At 44.3% G+C, this 16972-nt stretch overlaps 1 protein-coding gene across 2 annotated transcripts in view; it reads right to left on the minus strand.

The window, feature by feature from the left end:
• The window catches only part of LOC143376308 (uncharacterized), a 62573-nt gene that overhangs the window by 34937 nt on the left and 10664 nt on the right, over positions 1 to 16972 (minus strand). The window contains exons 1-2 of one of the 2 annotated variants that reach the window (XM_076826470.1): positions 15529 to 15833; positions 14252 to 14474 (exon numbers count right to left, since the gene is read on the minus strand). The gene's annotated coding sequence lies outside the window, so the exon portion shown is untranslated. Of the gene's footprint in view, positions 1 to 14251; positions 14475 to 15528; positions 15834 to 16972 lie in introns of those variants that run through there. The other variant, XM_076826471.1, reaches the window with a different exon arrangement.

Genomic DNA, 16972 nt, shown 5'->3' on the forward strand with positions numbered 1-16972 from the left:
CCTCTGGGAGTCCGTAAAAGTATCGACGGGGGAAAATAAAAAGTCAATTTCTTTGTATTTGAGGTAAAGGCCCAACCTTAAATTACGTAAGGGTAACATTCACAATTCCTTACCCCCTCAATCTCCCGGTGTATGAATTCATTAGATTTTATATTCCAATCACCTCCCCCCGTCGTTACGTAATATATTTTACATTGCAATTTTCAGTTATTACAATTCTTTTGATTATTTATATAATTCATTTAACTCGGCTTCGGAAAATTTAAGCTAAAATTACTTTTCTGGAACAGTAATGATAGAATTTGTACTATTGATAATTAGATTAAAAAATATATGACGTAAGGCGCTACCTAACTACCAATCCCTTTTTCTTAAAATTAATCATAGACATCTGAAAAATGTCCCTACCATCAGACCGTTTAATATATCACAAGACTATTCTCTTCAATCACTATCAATTAAAAACCTGAATATGCGAAAGGATTTAATTAAAAAGATCATCGCGAAATTTCATTTAAAACCTTTCGGGCCGCACAAGTTTCCCCCTTTTTCACTCTGTTTTACGCGTTCCGCGGGGCACAACGACTGCCTGGCGGCGCAAAACTGCGTTGTTACGCGATAAGCGTTTATTAAAAATTTTACGAGACCATTTCTGACATTCTACGTCGATGGGGAACGCTGGAAGGCCCCGTATGAATAGGCCTTTGTGTCCACATACACAAATTATAAATCGCTTGCCGCGATCCGCCTGGAAATATTTAATCGAGCCCCTCGTGTCGGCAAGTTCGAGATACCTGTGATACACACGCCAAATACCCCTGGATACATCCACCCACCACCCAGCGTTCCTATAGCACGTGATTTTCTAAACGGGAAATATGAAATCGATAAAGCGCGCAGTGTACACGCCTGTCCTCTCCCATGGAGAGTCGAGATCTCCAACGTCGAATTACACCCTCGATATCGACGAACATTAAGGGTCGTATCAACGCTCAACAAATCGAGTTATTCGCCCCCCAATTTTCCATTCGAGGCTAATGGATCCGTTAATCCCCTGATCCACTATTCGTCTCGCCAGGATTAGCCGCATTTAAAATCGTGTCGAAGAAAATGGACAGTTCTCGTTGAAAGTTATCAAGGGAACCTTGCTGTTTCGGTTGTTTCATTTATTTAGAAAGGAATTAATTTTTTACTCAACACTGTGCGATATGAAGGGTGAAACTTGGGTAGTCTACTTTACTGTGCTTGAAAATTCAAAGTATTCTAGCTCGAAAACGAAGCATTTTCAGATTTGAGATTTGGTAGTGTCGAAGCGGTTCGCTTATATGAAAACTAAAATAAGTACACGTGAAAACGTGGCTTAACGTTTCGCGTCGGGCGCTTCCTAAATAATAATTTACCCTACATGGAATATCCATGACTGTATTATCGATCTAGCCGTTAGGAAACGGTCGACGAAGGTCTGCAAGGCGCGTAACGATAAAAAACAACAGAGGCGTGGATTTTTCGTGCTGGTAATTTTTCGTGCCCGAACCCAGACTCCGTTCCAACGCCAGAGACTACGTGGATGCAAATGACACTGATACACACCATCGTGGAAATCGTTACGCAAGGAAAACGGAATCGTCGACAGCCAGGAGGTATACCCGCGTCGTCGTTTGAGCGACGAGCGTGAAATTCTGTCTTCGAACACGGTTACGAGGAGTCGACGGCGCTGTATCCGCCTCCACTGGCGTTCAGATTGCAAATGTTTCGCGAAACACAATTTACAGTAATGAAAAATGAAGAGAAATTCGTCGGCCGCGGTGGAACAACTCGTTTCAGCCCTTGACTGAGAACTGTACGTAGCATGGACTCTCTGGGGCAACTAAATAAATTTTATAAATCGTTTTTAATAAAAATCTAAAGCTAGAGTAAGAGTCTAAATCTCGAATATTGTACCTGTTTCTATCTGTGTACAATTCAACTCATAGCAATACGTGAACCGAAGAAACTCGGACTAATTTCCCGTAGCAATTACGCGCCTCTGAAATCCTCGCACCCTTTTTGAATCGCCCTGTATATCGCAGGAGACGCGGAAGAATAACCGCGTTAAGCACGCGGATAAATAGTTTCGACATCGACGTGCACACGGCAGATGGTCTCGAAGTTGGAATCCTTTGCACCAGCTCGCCTTCCCCTTTACTTCTCTTCTTTCGGGGGTGGCGCGCGGGGGTTGAATGCACCAGGGTGAAGCTTACTTTGACGAATGGCGACGGCGAGAAAGATTGTGAAGACGGAAACGCGGGTCGACAAATTTCCAGATTCCATCCCCGCCCGGCGGGTAACGACGCGGGGTATGGATACCCACGAATGGGTATGGATGGCTTTATCTTTATATTCTTCTTCGTCAAATCGCGAAAGAATTCGCGGCGCTGCTATCCGCACGTTCATGCGTCTTCTTGCGCTTAAGCTTTCAGGGCTCGCGACGTCGACGAGGAGAAATATTTCCTTTGGAGAATGGGATGGGAGTTTCTTGGAGAAATAATTCTTCCAGGGATGGTACAGAGGGTTTCAAAACCCCGTGTGTGTTTTCGCGGGGCAGGGTGGATTCTAAATAAATATTAGATTAAAATAGATGAGTAACGTAAACATGTTAGCTGAAACTCACTGCTAAACCTATCTCCACGTTTAAACTTCAATTTCAGACTTTCTTGTGACTACAACTATATCTTCTTCTTCTTATAATAATAATAATAATAATAATAATAATAATAATAATAATAATAATAATAATAATTCGCCCTTATTTCATCACAATATTTACATTGTGTTAATTAAGTGACGAACAGGCGAGATTCAGCATTCCTGCTGTTTTGGAACCTAATCGTATCTACGATGCTTCTTGCTACTTTCATTCCATACCATTTATGAATAACTACTCCATTTTTCCACCCGACTTCACAAACATTTAACTCCCACTCTACCTCGCAAAAATCAAGTGACCATTAAGAAGTCTGCGCAACAGCAAAAGAAGAAAGATTCGCTCGATTTAATGTACATCCATAAACATCCAAAAACGGCCCCACACCCAAACGACCCCAGTTTTACAATTGGAAATGGCACCTCCATTTCTCAGCTGTGCTTGAGCACAGGAATTACAAGGCGTATTTGAATCGACGCGAGTGCTAGGTGTCCATTGTATTTGCCTGGCCTTTTTCGGTAATCAGAAAATGGTCCCCATCCAGACTCGCCGGAAGACACGCTGGCGCGCGAATGCGTGACTTCACAATCCGCCGTAATAGAGCAGCGAGGGCTTCACGTAACACTCGAATGTCTCCACATGGCTGCTCGAGTAACGACTGTAGTAACTCCGCCTTCGAGCCCCTCCCGGCCCGTGGAAATCCGCCCGGTGGTTTTTGTTCGCGCGACTTTTGTCTCCTCAAGAGTAATCTGCAAAGTAGGATTTAACCTCTCGCGGTCGATTTGAAAGGGCCATGTTGTTTCAACGGCGCAACGAGATATCGCCCATCCTCCACACGCCCGATTGCAATTAAACCGCGACTGCTTACGGGGAGCCGATTCGACATTCATACGAGATCCTGCTCGAATAATTGAGACATTTGCATGAGCCGCGCACGATAGGGACTCGAAATCCGCGCCACCAAGCACGCGGATCCATCTCGAGCGTACATCCTCTGTTTCTTGGATGATAGTCGGGAAGGAATCAAGTGGCTACTCCACGTCATCGAGAATTGAGGAGTAATGATAATGGTTGAGGAGAAATGGTAAGCTCCGGAAGAGAAAATTTTCAGTGCTTTCTTTTTCACCGAAGTGATTTTGGCATTTACGATCTCAGCTCTATCTTACGCAAGCCTTAGAAACTGGAATAAATTATTTTAGCACTTATTATATTCAGCGTGGAATTTACACCCCTTTCCGCTAAAAAGATATATTTTTTTGGCACTTATCGTTTACCATGTCAACTCCTGAAATTATCAACAGCGATCTTTCTTTTATTTTTAGAAAGAGATATTGATGACTATTTTGTGGACGAAAAGAGGTTCAAGTTGTACATTATGGAGACCGGATGCTATATCGAAAGTTTCAATATTACATGTACATGTATATGCAACGAGATGTCATTGATTTAGAATGCAGATTGTTCTTGGGACCAAGCAAGCGCGGAGAAAGGAGATATATTCGTGCAACTGCAAGCGACTAGCAACGCGATGTTATTTGAGCGATTATTACACAAAGTTTTACGTTTCCCCGATCGAGAAGGGAACGTTGACAGAGCGACAATCGCGATATTCTATTTTCGATAGCAACGTGAGGCGATTTCTCGCCAAAGTTCGCTCAGACCACCCCCGCCTTGAACGTTCAACTTCCATGGCCCATAAATACCGCTTCGAGTCGGACGTGGGTACTTTCTTCTTGGATAGCTACGGTCCATATACCGCGCACCATTCGCGAACAAGACGCCAACTTAACTTTATAAATACCTATCGACGTGGATCTATTTTCGAGACGTTGCGTCATGCTATCACATCGAACCGGGATGTACATCGCGAACCGCACGAAGACTCATGAAAATTGCGATCGAAAGTTGCCACTCTAGTCTGAACCACTTGCACGACTAACGGCGTATACCCACAAAGCGTCGACCATTCTCGCGACACTTGGCTGGCTCGTGGAATAGCCGAAACTATTTAAGGCACACGTATTTTGTGGTACTGGTGGACTTTGAGGGTTGAAATTCCCTCCCAAAGCTTGAGCGAAACCCCTTTGATATTTCATACTATCTGGAGAACCAGTCGAGATAGGAGATTCCTCAGAAAAATGATTTACAATTATAATTGTTTCTAGCGTATAATGTGGTGTGAAAAAAAATGTATTTAATTATGATGGAAAGTCGAGAAATCATTTCAGCAGTATTTGTGCTTGAAATTAGCAACCGTATTGGCAGCGTAAGTTATTTGCTGGGATGCATTACACCCTAATCTCTGAGGGGCAGTTTCACCCCTTAAACTCGAGTTAAAGTTTAATTTCGGATGGTCTACAAACCTATGTTTCATGAAAATCGATATGAGAAACTTCGAAACCCCCTTTCGACCAGTTGCGCAGAAAAAATCAGCCTTGTCTAACTCATTTTATAGAGAAGAGAAAGTTTGTGACAAATAGAAGCCTCATTGATTGAGTTGAACTGGAATTACGTTAACAAAACCAAAACTTTTAATCGACCTTAAAAGCATTTCTTCGACTGGGACGTTTGTTACACTCTCTCCATGGATGGTTAGAGCGAATTAACTTTTTCAATTATAATATTCAACATTGGTGAAGTATTTTCCTGGGAGTTATGACAAATGGAACTTGTATCGATCAACTCCCAGTAGGATTGAATTAACGGAACTTCCACATCACTTTGTCTTGAGTGCACCGCGACTAACTATCCTGAATGCACGGTGAATTTTACGCTACCGCGTTTCCTTCCCCCGGCCGCATTTTAAAGCAGAAGATTCCTCGAGCCCAGGGAGTGTCAGTTTCGATAAGGAGAACCGATCGCTGGTATTAAAGAGGGAATTTAATTTCAACGAGGAATCATTCTCGGCGATTTCACGGAGGCGACGTCGACGATAAAGAAGATGCCTAATGGGAACTCTCGATAGCTACGGGTTCGGCGAAATTGAGTGGCCGCCTGGGATCATTAAAAAATTCCCTCAACAAAAATTGAATTCTGAGGAACAGAAAACACAAATTTGTAGATGCATGTTATTTGCCTTTTAAATTACTATGTCTAGCGAATAGTGTAAAGATACGAAATTCAAATGTTGAAAAAGCACTTTATATTCAACAATATGGAAATTATTGAATGTTACTGAAAAATTCTATTGATTACTTCACGAAGGTTCTTACGAAATTTCCTACTACCGGTCTAAGACATAAGAGGAGATGTAAAAAGATTTGAAGGCCTACCAGGGGTTTTAATTTTATAAAATATCTGATTGAAGTGAGTTCTAATTGCAAAGAAATTCTGTGAATTTCCAATAGCCGCAGAATTTCACAAATTCGTTAAAAAATGCTCGTTGAAAACTACATAATCTTCACCTGCAGAGATATGTATACGTATAATCAGCTCCTCGTAACATTTTCATCCCCAATTAAATGGATCTATTGTCGAGACTAGTCGCCATACAATTCGAATGATTAAAGCCGCCAAAAAAGTGAAATAATTGAAAATTTTAATATTCCTGATCCTAAACGAAACGAAACGAAAATCCTAGCAAAGAGGTACGATACCTATAGCGATTTATAACCCAAACCATGGACAAAGAATCGCGCCCACGTCTGCCCTTAAATATATCTTTGAGAACTCTCAATTGGCGCGTTCGCTCTAATTGGACGTAAATGTCGCTCTCGGATGCACTTGAACCGTCACGGAAGCTGGAGAACGCCGGTGACAATCTATTTCCGTGGCTTGATTCTCCTACAGAGATTTCGCCATGAAAGTTTCTGCAATGCAGGGCGTAAACGAGGCAACCTGCCCGCGAAATTCGCTGCTAACCACGGCACGCGGCATCTACAAGGTGTTCCGCTGGCATGCTAAGGATGACGAACCAGAAACCACACTCGCGTTCCCGTTAATCCCCTTGTCACCTGCGTTCTACACGAATTACAGCCGCCATCAAGGTGAACCGAACGTCATAAAGTCCGACCGTTTAACCCTTTCACTATGGCGAAGTAGCTACTTTTTGCCTAAAAGTGGGTAGGAAACTGGCGGCGTTTGAGGCGCTGATAATTTGCTGTTATTACCGATATTAACTTTAATATTAGTTTTATTTGTGGGGAAGGAGAGGCACGTTGGACCATATGGTACGAGATTGCGAGAATTGAAGCACATGGTCAGCGGCGGAAAAAGTGGGGAAGTAGTAAAATAAGAAAGAAAAAGTTAAAAGGCGAGTAAGGAGAAGTGAGAGTATGTGAGGATGAGAGAGTGATAAGAGATTATGTGAGAATGAAAATAATAAAGTTCTGTTGTATTAGTTTTATTAATCCTTAACCGTTAGCTAATATTACTAATGCTAATATTGATATTAATATTATAATAATTATGGAGTGACCGAGTGAAAGAGACAACGCACTTGCACTGACACTTGCAGTTTCTCGGCTAATTCCTGGAACTCGAAACTTCAAACACAGTTCTGTCGCTAAATTTGAAATAGCTACTATTGGAGTACAGTGTAGAACCGGATTTACTTGGAATTGTTTAGAAGTGGTACTTAGACTCTTCTCTATTCAATTCATCCTCGAATTCAACTCTACCATTTACATCCCCCCATCCCAAGTTTTGTGGTTGAGCCCTGCGTTTCGAATTTTCAACGTCTTACTGTTTAAAAACCCTTCAACCCTCCCCCCATCATCCCTTTATTTATCATCCCCTCGCGCGTCAAGTATTGTATCACTGCCATCGACAGACACCCTGTCGCGTAATCAGCAGGGTTGAAACTGCCGCGACACAAAAATTCTCGTGTGTGATCAGCGATCCCGCCCCCTTCGTTCCCCCTTTTTCCACCCGTTTTTCCCGCGAAAAAGCGGCGAACAGTAGCAATCCACCGGGAGTGGACCTCGTTCGCGCGACGTTCCCATTTAATCATCGAAATTAGAACTTCTCAGAAGACCTGTTCCTACCCTGCGTCCCTTCGTGCGCGTGGAACACCTCTTCATAACTCAATGGCAAGTAGCATGAAATAGAGATGCGAGAGAAGGGCACTCATTATCCTCACTACTTTAAGAAAATACAGACATTATACCATAACAAGTTCAACATCTACTCAGGAGTGGATTTTCAATTGACTTTTTTTTTCATGTATAGCAAATTAGAATTCATTTTATTCGAATTCATTTCAAAAGTGTCTCAACTATTTTAAATTAAAATACTTGATGATATTTCAGAGAAATCTCTTACAGAGAAGACTCTTGCTAGCCTCGGAGCGCCAAATCTCGCAATCCACGTCTGCATCTACTCTAAAAGCTTAATCTAAGACCCTTGCGAATAAGATTCCCTTATGTCTCAAAATTGACCCCGCGTATGACTGCCCAACTACCCTCCGTCCAAGGGCAAATAAACTACGCCTACTCTAGAAATACAAACACCTAATCGAGAGCATCGAAAGCTTCATTTCCCAGATGTCGATACTGCCTCCGAAAATACTTTTCCCCATCATGTGTTAGAGCACTCGTCGACGGAAACTGGGGGACTCGTATCGAGTTTGGAGGCCCCTCGAATGGTTTTCAGGGCTATTCTTATTGCTCCACTTTTGGAAGTGGGTGATGCGAATTCGCTCACTCACAAACCTCGATGACGAGGGGTTAAATCGGTAGACAGTATCCAGGAATACTTACATTCCTTTCATTTCAAACTTGACAAAAGGGTCCACACGACGGCGAGGTCGTCGCTAATTCAAAGAAAGAAGACAACGACTGTATGAATAATGGCGACCATGGAGGACCTGCTAGGGTTAGCGCGCTGTAAGCGACGCGGAGCAATCGCCGAGGGGAAACGAGGCGCGAGCAAGCTCGAGGATTTCCTGCGGCCATCCTCAAACGGCTTAATTCGTCGAGCAGGTTGTGAAATCTTCCACCGTAAGCCATGCTCTATTACCAGATTTCCTGCGCTCCCTTCAGGTCGTTAAGGCTCGCGAGCAGCCGAGTAAAAGCAAGGATCACGTACCCTATATCGATAGCAGCCCCTCCCCGAGAGAAAAAACAATGGAGAGCATCCCTCCGAACCCCCACAGCCTTCCATCACGAGCGATTTATTCGTTATTGACCGTCGCTGAGGCAGAAGTGTATCTTAAGTTATCCGACAATATCGACTTTTCGTCGAGAGCCGACGATTTATGGTTTCCCTAGAATCCACGATACGGTCCCACGTCAAAAGCATTTCCACGTAAAATAAAATTCGGGCTTGATTAAGCCTTTGGCTGCAGATAGCTTCATAGTTGCCTGCAGGGCGGACACGGGGTCTACGCTGACCCACTAAGCCACTTTAATTCAGATGTGGTCACTTGGCAGAGGAATAACGTTTGAAAAAGATAGAGAATGTGGGAGTGTATCTGAAATATTAATTAATTATCAGCTGCTAAGCTGTCTCGCCCGAAAAAGTTTCATTGCAATTTCGTTTATGCAGGTCTTAGAAGGTAGCTTTTGTAAAATTCTTGAGGAAGTGGTACGGTTCTGTTGTTGAAATTACAGAAATGTGAAAAATCTGAAGTTCCACTTATCTAAGTCTCCTTCGAATATTATTTATTCTATCTTCTCGATCAACCTTCGCTGTTACAGTCTACAGATTTCTAACATTTTCTTGAAGACGAAGGAAGCTGTTTTGATAAATTTTATTCCACACCTTCGATCTACTTCCACGTAAAGGTTCCCTATGTTGCAGGTTGCATCACTTGTTACGAAACAGCCCAGCGTAACGTGGCACGTGTCTATGTGTCAAGTTTTCGAAAATCCTCGCCGCCAGGATTATCCAGGCGGAACTTTTCTTTTTAAACGAGCTACCGGGAAGGGTTAATAGCGGCTCGTAACGACCGAGGACGGATCCACGCCTGCCGAGAGGGCGGATTCTAAAGACGCGCGGGAAAGACTCTTCCATGATCCGCCTCCCATTTTTTCTCCTTTTTTCGGAGATTTAATTCGTTGAACGGCCGCGGGGCCTTAATTACACCGTCAGCAAGGGATTTTCGCGTGGCTCGTTAATGGGCTACGTGTCTTGCAGAATTATTTCGCTCGACTGATCGTTCGTTCGCAACCACCCAATGTTTCTTGTGAAAGAAGTCATATAGAGACTAACAGTGATACCAAAGCCAAATGTAGAGATGAAAAGAATGATGGAGAGCCCCAACAGTTTTGCTAACTAACATTTATAAACCTACACTGACGTTCATAAGTATTAGGATATCTACTCTGTGTGGAATAATTGTAAAATACTTTGCAAATTTATTGAAGAGATCTAATAAATTTTACTTTATTTGGTATTTTAAATTGAAAACAGTGGAAAGTATTCAATCTGTACAAACTGTCACATTTTCTGCAAATACAAGTGTTCTAATACTTAGGAAGGAAGTGTATATGAATATTTAAGAAATGTACAAGTGATTTACATTTCTTCAAATGTAATTTCTTTGCATTTCATAAGATTTACTTCTTCTATCTCTTCTATCACCTCAAAAACCCACCCTTATAACACAACGTATACGTCCCTCAAAACTCGGATTCACCATCGTCGTAAAATACACAAAAGCCTCCGAGAATTCTACATTATCCCACCACATCAAGATGACCAACGTCTCCAGATCCTAAAGACGCTTAGCCCTTTGTTCATTGAGTACAAAGACGGCCTATAGACGAGTATAGTTAGAAAATGTAACCAGAGGATCTCCCCGCGCGTATACTCAGGGTTTTAATCTAAGCGCCCAAAGGGTTCAAGCCACTGACCACTAATAAGGTGAGTGTCTTATCTGGTAAACCTGAAAGCTCGTGTAGACCTTCGTACCGTGTGCCATGGAATGAAAATGTTTTATTAGCTGCCACAGGCGAGCTTCCCAGCACCCAAACGTCACTGCTTGTAGATAAGCATCATGATAACCATAAAAAAGATTCCTGAAAAAAGTTTTAAAAAATCGCATATCATAGCAAAATACCCCTTTATTCTTAAGTGCAGCTCGGGATATCCAAGAACACATTTAGTGGCCTGCAGCCCCAACGGCGTTGCTTTACACGCCACTCGAGCGGGCCTCGAGTTAATCGCTGCACCACTGCCAGGCAGGGGGCTGCGCGAAGGGGCTAGACGACACACCGTTCGTCACGCTGTCCCTGTCGTTTAGATCGACTTAAATCGATTCGCGACAATCCCTCGACGATATCTGTCGGCCGTTTGCCCGATAGGGGATGACCTACGCCAACGGCGGCCTTTAATATCGCTGGTGGATGCGAGGCGAGTGGAATGGCTCGATGAATAGGCCAGCCCAACTGCTTCTCTCCAGGCGCTTTCTCGTTAAGAAGCCGCACAACGGCGCCCGGTTGACTCTGTGTCAAGCGAAGGATTTCGCCGTTTTTCTTTTCTCCTTTTCTCTTTTTTCTGCCCCGCCACCTCGCCGAGAACAAAAATGACAAGGGCGAAAGGTGCTCGGGGTGCCGCCCTTCAGCCTTCCCCCGGCACCCTCCGCCCCCTTTCTCGCACCTGCCACTTTGCCCACCGCCCATTAACGCTCGCCTAAACGCGGAACGCCAGCTACTTTCGCGATTGCTCGAAGAAGCGTCGGCACTTCCTGCGAGGATGTAGGTGAAGATTGCTAATGTCGATCCAGGATTATCGATCCTGGGAATTTCTAGTGGCGGGGGGAGTCGGAAGGATGCTTGGGACGTGTCAATAGAAGAATGCTATTAGAGAACATTGATGAGAGCTGTGGTGTTACTGTAAGTTGCGTTTAGGGAATGTCCCTTTGTTTTTCAGAAACTGTAGCTAATAATGAGAGAATATTCTTTAGGTGTTTGGTAGGAACTTGTTTGGTATTAACTGGGAAATGATACTAGTGTGCGGGGCGAGTCATTCAGAATGGCAAATGCGTGACAAATGGTGCCTTTCAGTTAATTCTTGAACAGTTTTTAGGGAAAGAGGTACGAAAGAGATGAGGAAGATCTTTGATTAATGAGACTACAAAAATTTTGAGGCTACAAAAGTATAGTACTTAAATTGAAATAGCCTAACTTCTCTTACCATCAACCTGATCCAAGATGCTTTCTGCAAAAAACACTAGGAAGAGCTGCCGCGACAAAGGGAACCGAGGAACTAAAGTAAGTCACATTCAAACTGAACTCATCAATGCGAAGATTTCGATGGATAATGCACCTGAACCATTATTCCACGCGAAGTTCAAGCACAAAACCCTTGTCCCATGAATAACGAAACCTATCGATCCCTTTAAAAGGGCACCGCTGGAGTCACGTAAATTACAAGCCGATATTCTCGCGTTAAAAACCTATCCCACCCACTGGGAGCTTAATGCAGAGCCGTATTTCATGCAATTCCATACGAAAGTGCCCAAGATCAACAGCAGACCCTCGAAACGTCAACAAAAATCGATAAGGAGCAATTCCTCTGGATGTTTGCAGGAGGTACGACGAGTCAATGGATGAAGGCAGGGAAAAGAGCCATAATCGACGGGGAAAGGCGAAGTGCGTCCTATAGCTGCACGCTAATTAACTCAGGCATGCAAACTGGCCTTAATTCAGAGGAAGGACAATTTCTGTACAATCGCGGAACCGTCGTGATTCAGTGAGAACGTTATGAATAAATCTGGAAATTGAACGGTTTTAACTGGAGTCGTAAAGCGTTATATGTCCCTATCCGTTTTTTTTTTATGCAAACGATCACATTCACGTGAATATTCATGACTAAATGCCCAGAGAAACGGTTGCACGCGGTCCATCCTACCTACGGGCGACTTCGTGCAACCGCGACTCGACATTATACACCGTACACATGCGTGCGATTCGCTAACGTACGTGTTCAATAGCCAATTGTTCCAGGAGAATAATACGCTAGTTGGAAAGGCAGCCACTTAAATAAATAAATCAGAAACTCCGTCGATATATATTTCGTGGAGTCCCGTTAATTCGTTAGCCCCTGATTATCGTAAATTTCGTATTGCAGTGGGCGACGATCGAAGCATTGTAGTCTCTGCTTGACGTTTAAACGACTACGCGGCGAAGAACTATCGTCGTCGATCATGGGAATTTATAATTTCTATAAATATCTGGGGCCATTCTCGGTACATTGATCGTGGATGATGACTTTCGCGATTACAGAGGCGCGTTTCGTAATAATGAGCGCGAGATTTAAACGTACCGGGTAGTCGCATTGTTCTACGTGACGGGTTACTCGATAACGCTGTTAAGCATGATTTAATGTTATCGGTGCCATTGGTACCATGCTGCTGCTGTTATGGGAATGGATAGTGTTGAGTGTTGTGAAATTATGGGTTTGTGTAATTGAATGGAGAAGTAATATTGTCGCGAAGTGGATGATTCTGTTTGCGTAAGGAAGAAATTTCTGGTCGTTAGGCTAGGTAGTTTCGGGTGTAAGTTATCGGCTTGGTGGAAGCTTCTTGATTCTCTCATTTTCTGCACGATGCTTGCTAATTCTCCTACTCAATTTAAAAGAATAGTAGTTTGTCTAAGCATCGTTTCACCAGATGACGTTAACGAGATTTTTACGACTATGGGTCTAGTAGTATTATAGAGAAAGTGTGATGAGAATTTGTGAGAACAATGTGGATTCGAGGAGTCTAAGATAATCGCAACGATTATGAGGAAAATCTTAAAGAAAGTATTGTTATAAAGGAAAGTTTTAATCGATGTCGTTCCTAAGACACGGAATACTGATTATTAAATTACAGTGTCACTTAATATGTGTAGACCGTTTGATTTTCATCAGAACTTTTTTTACAGAGCCACGTCGTTTTATAATATAAAATTAGACATTTTTTTCGAGTATTAATTTAACACGCTCAACCATATCTTAATTTGAAGGTGAAAAGAAGTCTGTAGAACACAATGTAGAATATTTTAAAGGATGAACATAATGAACACAATTTTCTTCCTCTAAGGATCTTTTATCAGAGTTATTACAGTCATTAACAAAGACTTTAAAACTATTACTTAAACGAGAGTTAATAATCAGTTCAAATTAACAACTTCAGTATCCACGTAGCAGATACTAAAGAGTCCCTTCCCAACTCACACCAGAAGTCTCGCTAAAAAAGAACCACGCATCTAAAATAACATAATCGATCGAACAAAAGAAAACTTCCTACACACACCAGACGCTTAAATCTAAATTTATTCTAACTAACACTTTGATAAAAAAGCACCCTCCGCAAGAAAACAATCACACTTTCTTCCCTCAACGAAACCAACCTCAATATCCTACAAAAACTATTTCAATATTCAATTTAATCGACACACAACCCTCTTCAAGCATCGCCGTTCGTTTCTCAGAACGCTAAAACTCGAGCGCTCGGCGTTACAAGCCCCTAAATCGCAAATGGAAGTAATCGAACGACAAGTGTCCCCGAGAAGTCGACTTGGAAAAAAATTTGCCCGTTCGGCAGCGAGCAGCAGCGGTTACATCCACGTCCCCCCTCGTAATATACGATCCCGTTTCGAGGCTTTTAATCACGCCGCGTGCAAACTACCACACACCTACCTGTGCATCGGTGCTCTCCAGCCGTGTATCCGTATCGCCGACACGTGCACCAGGAACTGGGGAGGATTGGTTTCCACTTCGACGCCCCAGAACTTCGCCTATTACGCACGTCCCCGTGTCCTCCAGGTCCCCTGGTCCCTGCCCCAACGTCCAAGATCCCGATCCACCGCAGCCCTTAATGCTGACCGTGGCATGCAAACTGCCTTTCCCCCTTTCAGCGTCTCTGCAAACACACACACCCATCCGATTAGAGACGCCTTTTCCACCCCGTGCACACCATTTCCATTCTGGTTTAATCAACTTGTATATAACAGAATTATATTTCCATCGGTGAAAATGTTATTTAAAGTTGTACGCGTCGAATTGTTTTTAATTAGTGGGATTTGGGTAGAAGGATTGCAGGTGCCAAGTTTCGGTGTTACAGTGAGGGGATAGTTTCTTAACCAGCGAGCATAAGAGAAACGAGCCTCTCACCCCAGTGTCTCTGGTCGAAAACAATCCCTTTGGACTGTCAGCGAACTTTGTTCGAACACTCGGCTGGCTCCAGCGAGGGGGATGGAAAAAAGGAAGAGGGCAAGAGAGTTGGCTGGCCTTTCTCGCGGACCGATTCGCAGCTGCAGAACGGGGAGGTCCTTTCGACCGGTTAATCCTCTTTCCCTGATTCAGTCGGAGGGACCGTCGTAGAAGGGACGGTAGAAGCTGCTGATCCTCGTTTACGACTTAACTGACCTTCCGCGATCCTGCTACCCCCGCGAGCAAACAACGGGGTAACCTGTCACGCGGCTTAATCGATTCCATCGTCTTCCTCGCCGAACGTTTCACGACGGAACGAAAACCACCCCTGTAGAAAAAGACTTCGACCACCCCCAAGAATCTTTCTCCAACCACCTTAATCAAGTATCACCGTCCCCTAAAACTACTCCTCGCGTTTCTACGCGATGGAATCGCCAGTGGCCCTATGAAGTCTCCTCTAATCACTTTAAACGACGATCACCTTTCTCATAACTGCGAGAGTCACCCCCCGCCCACAGCGCAGGCAAGGGAAATTTCAATTCCCTAAAGACCTCCCAAATCACTTTAAACGAGGAGGATCGCGTTCCTCCTAGCTGGCAGAGTCGCCCCTCCTCTGTCCACTGATAATAAGAACCTCCCCGTCTGAATCTCCTACGGAACCTTCTCCTCGCCAAGCAACAAATGCCACCCTCCTCAGAAGAATTATCATTCTCTGTTCTAAGGGAGGCTCGAAATTTCGAACATCACAGGGCCGTTCTAATCACCTTAATCGACGTGGATCGCCTTCCTCCTGGCTGGAAGGGTGGACGTTCTCCCCGAGCGAAGGCACCAGGTGGACAAGCGGGCTCTAATCCGACGTGGGCGAGAGGAACGAACTCGCAGGAACTCGAACCGGCCGGCCGGTTCCCCTCGTGGATTCTAACTTGTGGCTCTGTTGGCGCGAGCGGGTAAGGGTAGCCAGAGCGCAAGGGAGAGCGAGAGAGAAAGAGCGCGAAAGAGGGTGGACTCTCTCGCCGGGTGGCAGCCAGGTCAGCGACCGTATCTCCTCGATCCTCCGATTGCCTTCTATCGGCGGCGCGCTCGCGACTGGGATCCTAGATTTCGGTTGAGAGCGAGCCCTCAAGAATCAACACGCAGGCGCCGCTCTCCGTCTTCCTCCCTCCCTCAGCCCGCCCGCCGCGCGCCGTCAACCTCGCCACGCCGGTCACTCTCCCTCTCTCTAACCCCCGTGTCCCTTACTCGCCGCGGTAACATCCACCTCTATCGCGCTTGCTCCTACTCCGGCTTCCCTGCTCACCGTCTCTCGCTCCAACCAAGCGAGCTTCACCCGCGTCGCCTAACCTGCCCTACCCTGCCACGCAGCCTACTACCCTGCCTACCCCTGCTGACCTGCATGTATAAGCAGCTGTTCTCTTGTTTCATCCTTCCCTCCGACCACCCACCCACCCGGTTCGGTTTCGCGTTGCTCGCTCTCCCGGAACCGGACGGTTTTCTGCGTAACCTTTCCCTGCTCTTGTGTAGCCGCTTGGATCGGGGGCTATGCGTTTCTGTTGGCCTTTTTGAGTTTGCTTTGGAAGTTTGTTTTTTTTTGCAGGGGCTTGTTTCGGGGAGATCGAACAGGTGCTTCGGGCCCTGTTGCACTTGAGGGATCGGGGGAATATGGAAGTTTGATTGAGGGGAATTTGATTGGTCTTTTAGATGGAAATGTCTTGTTGTATTGTTTTTGTTTGTGGGACAGTGGAGTAGAAGTGTAGATGGGATAAATGGATTTTTTGTAGGAAGAATTTTTGTAATAATATATTTGTAGAGAGTTTGCGAAGGATCTACAGTTCCTCGGGTAAATGCAAAAGAATAGTTTAATGTAGTTGTAATAGTACTTCGTGAACACATTTGCAAATCACTGGAGTTGATGTCAGATTGGAACGGAGAAATGGGCTGACCATAGACGCTCTCCTTCTCCTTGCTGGCTTACGCAGCACCTCCTCATCTAGTGGTACAGATCAATCATACTGGCGACATCTCACTATGCACGTGTATTATTCTGAAAATACCTTCGATTAATAGCCCCGATTAACTTGTAAATCGACTAAAAGCGTCGGTTAAGAAGGGTACATAAGGATGCAGTAGTTTATCAGAGATTCTATTAAAAGTACTCGAGTTATAACACCATCTGCACTCTTAAGAGGAGTTCCAAAGTTTCTCTCTTAT

The sequence above is a fragment of the Andrena cerasifolii genome, chromosome 14 (assembly GCF_050908995.1).
Source record: "Andrena cerasifolii isolate SP2316 chromosome 14, iyAndCera1_principal, whole genome shotgun sequence".
In the NCBI taxonomy this organism is placed as follows: Eukaryota; Metazoa; Arthropoda; class Insecta; order Hymenoptera; family Andrenidae; genus Andrena; species Andrena cerasifolii.